An 8,318-nucleotide genomic window follows, 5' to 3' on the forward strand; every position below is an offset into this window, starting at 1 on the left:
AATGAAACTACTTCAAGTCTGTGACCAATTAAAACCACTTTTCGCCTTTAGCCCACCCCATGTTTAAAAACGATATATTTTTCAATATTCATTTTAAGTTTCCATTTGTGTGAATAATTAACTAGATTATCTAATAGTCTCTGTAAACCAATGGGTGTTGTGTTGTGTTGTGTTGTGTTGTGTTGTGTTGTGTTGTGTTGTGTTGTACTGACGAATTTAAAGATGAATCATCTGCAAATATTAAATAATACAGCTTCATTGTTGCTATATGTGATCCTGCATAATCGTGGTAGAGGGCCTCTCCAAGATCGTTGACAAATAAAGTGAAAAGAAGGGGAGATAAGACAGTACCTTGCTGAACTCCAAGTTTACACTTAAAAAACTATGGGGTACGGACACATGCTTTAATACCAGATCTAGAGTACACGGAGTATAAAACTGAGAATAATAATTTTCCTGCAATACCAACTTCTGCTAGTTTGTACATTAGCAGACAATGATTTCTCAAAATATATAACGGTACATCACAGCAGGTAGGACTTAAAGTCACAATGTTTAATGGTAGTGTCGTTTTAAAACCTAACAATCAATCAACGAACATCGATATTATTGAAAATCATTGTAAATTCAGGGTAATCGTTGCTATATTGTAATAAATGGACGCTATGGCAATTTTGGCTCACTGGTAGTATTTCCTACAGGTTGTTTTAACGATTGTTGCATTAAAAAGTAGAATTTCTCTCAATTATAGCAATAATTATGTTAATTGTAATAAATAAATAAATTAATTAATTGTATTAATTGTGTGCCAAGGAAACATTCGATCTTTAACAGTCATGCATGCAGATGTAATAGGCACGTCACAATTTTAACACCTATAGGCTATTGTCATTGTGTATGTGACCATGACTACGTCATACACACACGTCATAGTGTACTTTGACCACATGTCGAATAAATGATTTGTATACTGTACGACCATAACCACATCTTAATGTTATTGTTCCTCCCAAACATATAAAATGTGAGTACCAATTACCTATTGTTACAGTCGGAGTTGTAGATCTTCGCGATCGTGTACGGACCTTTATCTATACATTTAAAAAATATTTTTATAACAAAACCGTTAAATTTTACGATATGCAAATCTTCGAGTCATAGGAAAGAAGAACAATAATTGAAAACGTATTGAAGTCTGTTCGATTCTTTTAGGGTAGAAAAGCATATCAATATTCTTCTTTGAAATATATCTATAAAGTAGTACATAAATTGAACTGAAAGTCACGAGTTAATGCTATAAATGTAAGACATGAACCAAATAATTAAATGAACAGCAGGTCTGATTGGTGACTGCATTAATGAACCAATGCGCCCCCCTCCCTCTCTCTTTTAGAGTGACAAACAGGAACAGCCAATGAAATTTTCAGTAATTCATATAAAATAATAATCAAAGTGAACAATTGCCTATTTCTTTATGTTAGTATATTCCGTAATAAGAAATTTAACTAGTGTAAATGCATTTCTTTTGTAACACATTAATATTCAATCAATGAGTCTTAAACTCACATGTTCGTTTAATGAACATAATTTCCACTGTGTTACAAATGTTCACTTTGTCCCCCTGTCAATTACCCTACATAAATACTTCCTGGTAAATTGTTGTAAGTAGCTTCTAAACGTAATGAAGTAACGCATCATCAGTCGCCATTGGAGATTATCTAATATCGTAGAATAAAGACGATATGATCGACGGAGCACGTAGTAAAATGTACACATAATTAATACATGTAAGATGTTGAACAAGACTTCAGTTTATTCTACCTTTTGAATCAAGTTATTAAAAATCAATCATAAATACTTTAATTTCAATATTGATAGATATTACAAATATTTGACAAAGTTATCATGTTTGTAATAATCAATGTCATTTTCATTTTACTCCATTATCAATTGATCCGTTCACCAAAAGTCAAATAGATAATGATATGATCACCATTGTGTCATGAATTTGTAATTTCTATATTCTCGGTTAAAACTTTTTCCGTCAATGTGTCTATTTCGAGTATAGTCATTTGCGTCTACGACAGAGCTAGGACTTGGTAACTGCATCGTGTTATCTTATATCGTAATAACAGGGAAGGTGACTCCCAACATCGTCAACATTACATCAAGTGTATGGTATTTCGTTTACCAGATAACCAACTATGGGTTGTTATTAGATCGAGTTTTTAGTTAGCGAAAGTATCTCCCAAAACATGATCAAAAACTTGATTATTATCTATATATCTATTTCTATTTATTTCTCTTTTACTTTGTGTCTCATTCTCAGACATGTCAGACGTAGGAGCTTTAAATAATTGGTCGTTCGAGGGGTGAGGGGGGGGGGGGCATTGGACTATAGATCACTACAGACTTTGAGTTTAGATATTTTTGTCCAAATCACCGATCAGAACTCATTGTCTTCGAGAAAAATATTCGATTACTTTCCCGTTTCATCCATAGAAGAAAGCCTGTCGCGTTTATTAATGAGAAAACAGCAACAACAACAACATCGCCTGTATATTATAACAAGGATATGGTATGCACAAACCATATCACTCCATGCTATCGGGAATGAAATATACACTGAGCTTGACATTCCAGTTGGCTTTTCGTGCAGAATTATTAATGTTAATATCATCACGTGACGACGGTTACGTGTATCGCGTCATAGTACCAGTAAATATACTTTACCTATTGTGTATTATAAGCTTTATCGTTAAATCTGCTGCTACCTGCTGATGACGTAGTATGTCGTAAACAATAGTTTTTAAACAGCAATAACACTTGACAAGATTGAGAACACGGGTAAATTGTAATACTGGGATTAAAATGTCACAGAACGATATTTCAATATTTATTATTTCGGCAATTTCGTCGTTTTGTCAATTCTAAAATTGAGCTACTAGACAAACAGTTCTTTAACCCTGGCTTTTATCGGTTGACTGACAAGAAAACTAGTCATTGACATATTGTGATCAGTTGATTGTAAAAATAATCTCACATTGCTTTGTCACAGAATAGATTACTAAGGGCATTTGGTCTTAGTGTGTGTACGATAAGTTAGAATTCGCTTTCGTCGACGACATCGTTGTAATTATCACCAATGACTTCATCGTTTACTTACATCCAATAGCATCGAATATACTATGACGTCATTGTTTAATAATAGCAATGTAGACACTTTCTTGAAGTAAGAGTTTTGACAGTAAAGAAACCATCTCTTATGCAGAGGTAACTGGTGAACCATAACTTAGAATCTACAATTTATATGTCTGTTGAGCTATACCTTAGCGCTAGATCGTGTGATCTAGTACAGAAAGAATACATTTAGTGCTAGATCGTGTGATCTAGTACAGAAAGAATACATTTAGTACTAGATCGTGTGATCTAGTACAGAAAGAATACATTTAGTGCTAGATCGTGTGATCTAGTACAGAAAGAATACATTTAGTGCTAGATCGTGTGATCTAGTACAGAAAGAATACATTTAGTGCTAGATCGTGTGATCTAGTACAGAAAGAATACATTTAGTACTAGATCGTGTGATCTAGTACAGAAAGAATACATTTAGTGCTAGATCGTGTGATCTAGTACAGAAAGAATACATTTAGTGCTAGATCATGTGATCTAGTACAGAAAGAATACATTTAGTGCTAGATCATGTGATCTAGTACAGAAAGAATACATTTAGTGCTAGATCATGTGATCTAGTACAGAAAGAATACATTTAGTGCTAGATCGTGTGATCTAGTACACAAAGAATACATTTAGTGCTAGATCGTGTGATCTAGTACACAAAGAATACATTTAGTGCTAGATCGTGTGACAATAATAGGAAATAATAACTATTTTTTCATACAGGCATTGACACACAGCCCACACCCCCCCCCTCACACACACACACACACACACACACACACACACACACACACACACACACACACGCAGTCACCACCGTAACCCGTAACCAATCAATGTTATAAGTAAAGGTTTTGGTACGCCATTCTGATGGCAGAAGGATGCTAATTACAAGACAATTATCCGAATAATATAAGATGAGTAAATGTCAACAAATAATTGATATAATCAAGGCATACTTATTTCATTATTTGGTCGCCATGACAATTTAGTGAAGTCATGGAAATCAAAATACAGCGAAGAAAAAAACAGACTTTTCATTTGTCACCTGTTCATTTTGTTTGTTTGTTGTCATCGCTATTCGTTTCCTCAATTCTATGACACTGTGCACTGATTACGTATATAGAAAAAAAGAAGAATGTTCCAAAAAATGAATAACTCTTACATTTTTCGTTAATTGATTTTGATTCTCATATTGAATAGTACAGTAATTTAACAATACAAACGCAAAGCGATTGAATCATTATAAAATATTGTGAATGTCTTGTGCTCACAGACTGTGTAATTTATTTAACTTCCCCTCCCCTCCCCTTCCACTGGATCCACTAATATTCACATATTTTATACATTATATATCATTGTGCCCATTACGTAATTTAGTAAGCTTACAGATAAAAATTCGTCACATGTCAATGAGAACTATTATGGGATGGGGACATAGACGATCGATGGGCTATAGACACCTCCTCAATTCCTAAGGCCCGAAACAATATTCTTGGTAGACTTTTCGATCTCTTTGAAATGTTTGTTTATAAGTAAGCTTTACAGCTCAAGTAATCACACCTTTACTTATGGCTTTATCAGTTATTTGCATATGTCCCTACTTCAACATCCAAGTTAAAAGTAACGGTTAAAAATGATTTTACAGTTTGTCGAATTGTTATTTATTTAAGTTGTGAGTTTATGTTTCATTATCATCCTCGACTCGACTAGTTACTTTCTATTACAATTATAGTACATTTACGTCACAGTTTCGAAAAACGCATTTTCTTTAAACGTGCGCAAGGTTCGTAGATTGATCTAGAATGATGTACCTTACGGTCAGAGACAGGTCGACATTGAACCGTTTGAATAAATGTTTATTTCTATGGCAACACTTACATAAACTCGTTAGACGATGTGAAATGATAAATTCTCACAATGATTTATTATGACATGTTTGTACGCTGTTGCTTGGTAATTTTTGTTTTTGAGGTTTTTGATGAGACCTATTTACCTTAGGCTATTAACCACTTCAAGTAGAGATAAATCCTGTGTAAATATACAAGTTGTATAACAATAACAATTTAAGACAAAACGAGACACTTTTTACTTTATCAGACTGTGTCAGGTATCGTGTTAAGTTATCGGATTATGTCAGGTACGTATCATGTCAATTTTTCAATGGATTTACTCTCTTTAGCGATGGTAAAATAAACCAATGTTGGTTTATTGTAAGTTGTGCGTTTTAACAATCCGTCTTCGATACACTTCTGCAGTTGCATAATAGACTCTTTTCAGAAAACAAGCCCACTTTCAATCATATCTTTGTTCTGTATCGATCAGAATATTGATCAGCCAAAGTAAACAGCATTATGTAGTGTGAATGCAGAGACAATCAAAGGCAGCACTATACTAGTTCTTCACGGACTTGTACATTGTATGCTACTTGGAGTACGTGCTTAAATAATTCATTCATGTGAAGACATACTGAGATGCTCTTATCAGCAGGGCCCTCCATTTTATAACATGGTCAGTTCATTTAACTAAAATCTCATGAAGGTTGTCTTTACGAATACATGTATGTAGTTTACTACGGAGTTTAGCAATTAATTATGGACGATGTACAGTGTGGATCTTTATCAAAGAATCTGTTTTCTGGTGTTCTCTGTCAGTCTAGTTTAATTTCCCGAGGAATGTCATGAATAAACAATTACTTACTCTACCACTTACATGACGTTTAGTACAGCAATAGAAGTCACTTGTGGAGAATTAGACAAATACACGACCGTGTCGCTTATGTATGCACATGCGTGTACGTTCGCTGAATATAATCCAAATAGACAAGCCGGTTAAAGATGGTACAAACTGATAGGTTTCTGAATGAAGTTATTTTTTGGGGGTTTGCTATAAATGAAAGAAACTCGCTATAACGTAATTTAAATTTGTTATGAAGGAAAGAAAAGCAACACGTGTAGGATTCGAACCAACGTCCCCTAAACACAAGTCAGAGTGCTCTAACCAGCTGAGCTAACGTACCAACTGGTAGATACCGTGAATTGAACCCACGTCTCCTAAACACTAGTCAGAGTGTTCTAACCAGCTGAGCTAACGTACCAACTGGTAGATTCCGTGAATTGAAACCACATCCCCTAAACAATAGTCACAGTGCTCTAAACCAGCTGAGCTAATGTACCAACTGGTAGATACCGTGAATTGAACCCACACCCACAAAACACTAGTCAGAGTGCTCTAACCAGCCGAGCTAACGTACCAACTGGTAGATACCGTGAATTGAACCCACATCCCCTAAACACTAGTCAGAGTGCTCTAACCAGCTGAGCTAATGTACCAACTGGTAGATAACGTGAATTGAACCCACATCCCCTAAACACTAGTCAGAGTGCTCTAACCAGCTGAGCTAATGTACCAACTGGTAGATTCTGTGAATTGAACCCACGTCCCCTAAACACTAGTCACAGTGCTCTAACCAGCTGAGCTAATGTACTAACTGGTAGATACCGTGAATTGAACCCTCATCCCCTAAACACTAGTCAGAATGCTCTAACCAGCTGAGCTAATGTACCAACTGGTAGATTCTGTGAATTGAACCCACGTCCCCTAAACACTAGTCAGAGTGCTCTAACCAGCTGAGCTAACGTACTAACTGGTAGATACCGTGAATTGAAACCACATCCCCTAAACACTAGTCAGAGTGCTCTAACCAGCTGAGCTAACGTACCAACTGGTAGATACCGTGAATTGAACCCACATCCCCTAAACACTAGTCAGAGTGCTCTAACCAGCTGAGTGCTCTAACCAGCTGAGCTAACGTACTAACTGGTAGATACCGTGAATTGAACCCACGTCCCCTAAACACTAGTCAGAGTGCTCTAACCAGCTGAGCTAACGTACCAACTGGTAGATACCGTGAATTGAACCCACATCCCCTAAACACTAGTCAGAGTGCTCTAACCAACTGAGCTAACGTACCAACTGGTAGATACCGTGAATTGAACCCACATCCCCTAAACACTAGTCACAGTGCTCTAACCAGCTGAGCTAACGTACTAACTGGTAGATACCGTGAATTGAACCCACATCCCCTAAACACTAGTCAGAGTGCTCTAACCAACTGAGCTAACGTACCAACTGGTAGATACCGTGAATTGAACCCACATCCCCTAAACACTAGTCAGAGTGTTCTAACCAGCTGAGCTAACGTACCAACTGGTAAATAACGTGAATTATACCTAATTGTTCCTTAAACGTTAGGATTGAATTTATTTATCGGGACAGTTCTACTCATCAGACAAAGGGTGGCCAACTTAGGAATCGGTTATTAAAGCAATGAGAATAATATAATGATGCAAAGGCTTTTTAAAAATAATTTTTAGATTTGCTATAAATGAAAGAAAATCATTGTAATGTAATTTAAATTTGTTATAAACTATGTAATTTAAATTCGGAAAGAAAATGAAGGTATTTCATTAAAATGTTTGTACAGCTGGTTATATGGTAGAATACTGTACAGCTGGTTATATGGTAGAATACTGTACAGCTGGTTATATGGTAGAATACTGTACAGCTGGTTATATGGTAGAATACTGTACAGTTGGTTATATGGTAGAATACTGTACAGCTGGTTATATGGTAGAATACTGTACAGCTGGTTATATGGTAGAATACTGTGCAGCTGGTTATATGGTAGAATACTGTACAGCTGGTTATATGGTAGAATACTGTGCAGCTGGTTATATGGTAGAATACTGTACAGCTGGTTATATGGTAGAATACTGTACAGCTGGTTACATGGTAGAATACTGTACAGCTGGTTACATGTTAGAATACTGTACAGCTGGTTACATGGTAGAATACTGTACAGCTGGTTATATGGTAGAATACTGTGCAGCTGGTTATATGGTAAAATACCGTACAGCTGGTTATATGGTGGAATACTGTACACACACACACACACACACACACACACACACACACACACTAGTTTGTATATATATATATATAAGGTCGTAAGGAACGAACTATCTTATAATGTTGTCTCATATTATTTTCTTTTTCTCCATTTGACCTTTATTAGTTCATCTTATACCAGAAGAACTGTTCGATGAAAACAAATCCTCATGTCTAACGGTATAATT

The sequence above is a fragment of the Glandiceps talaboti genome, chromosome 1 (genome assembly GCF_964340395.1).
Source record: "Glandiceps talaboti chromosome 1, keGlaTala1.1, whole genome shotgun sequence".
NCBI lineage: Eukaryota > Metazoa > Hemichordata > Enteropneusta > Spengelidae > Glandiceps > Glandiceps talaboti.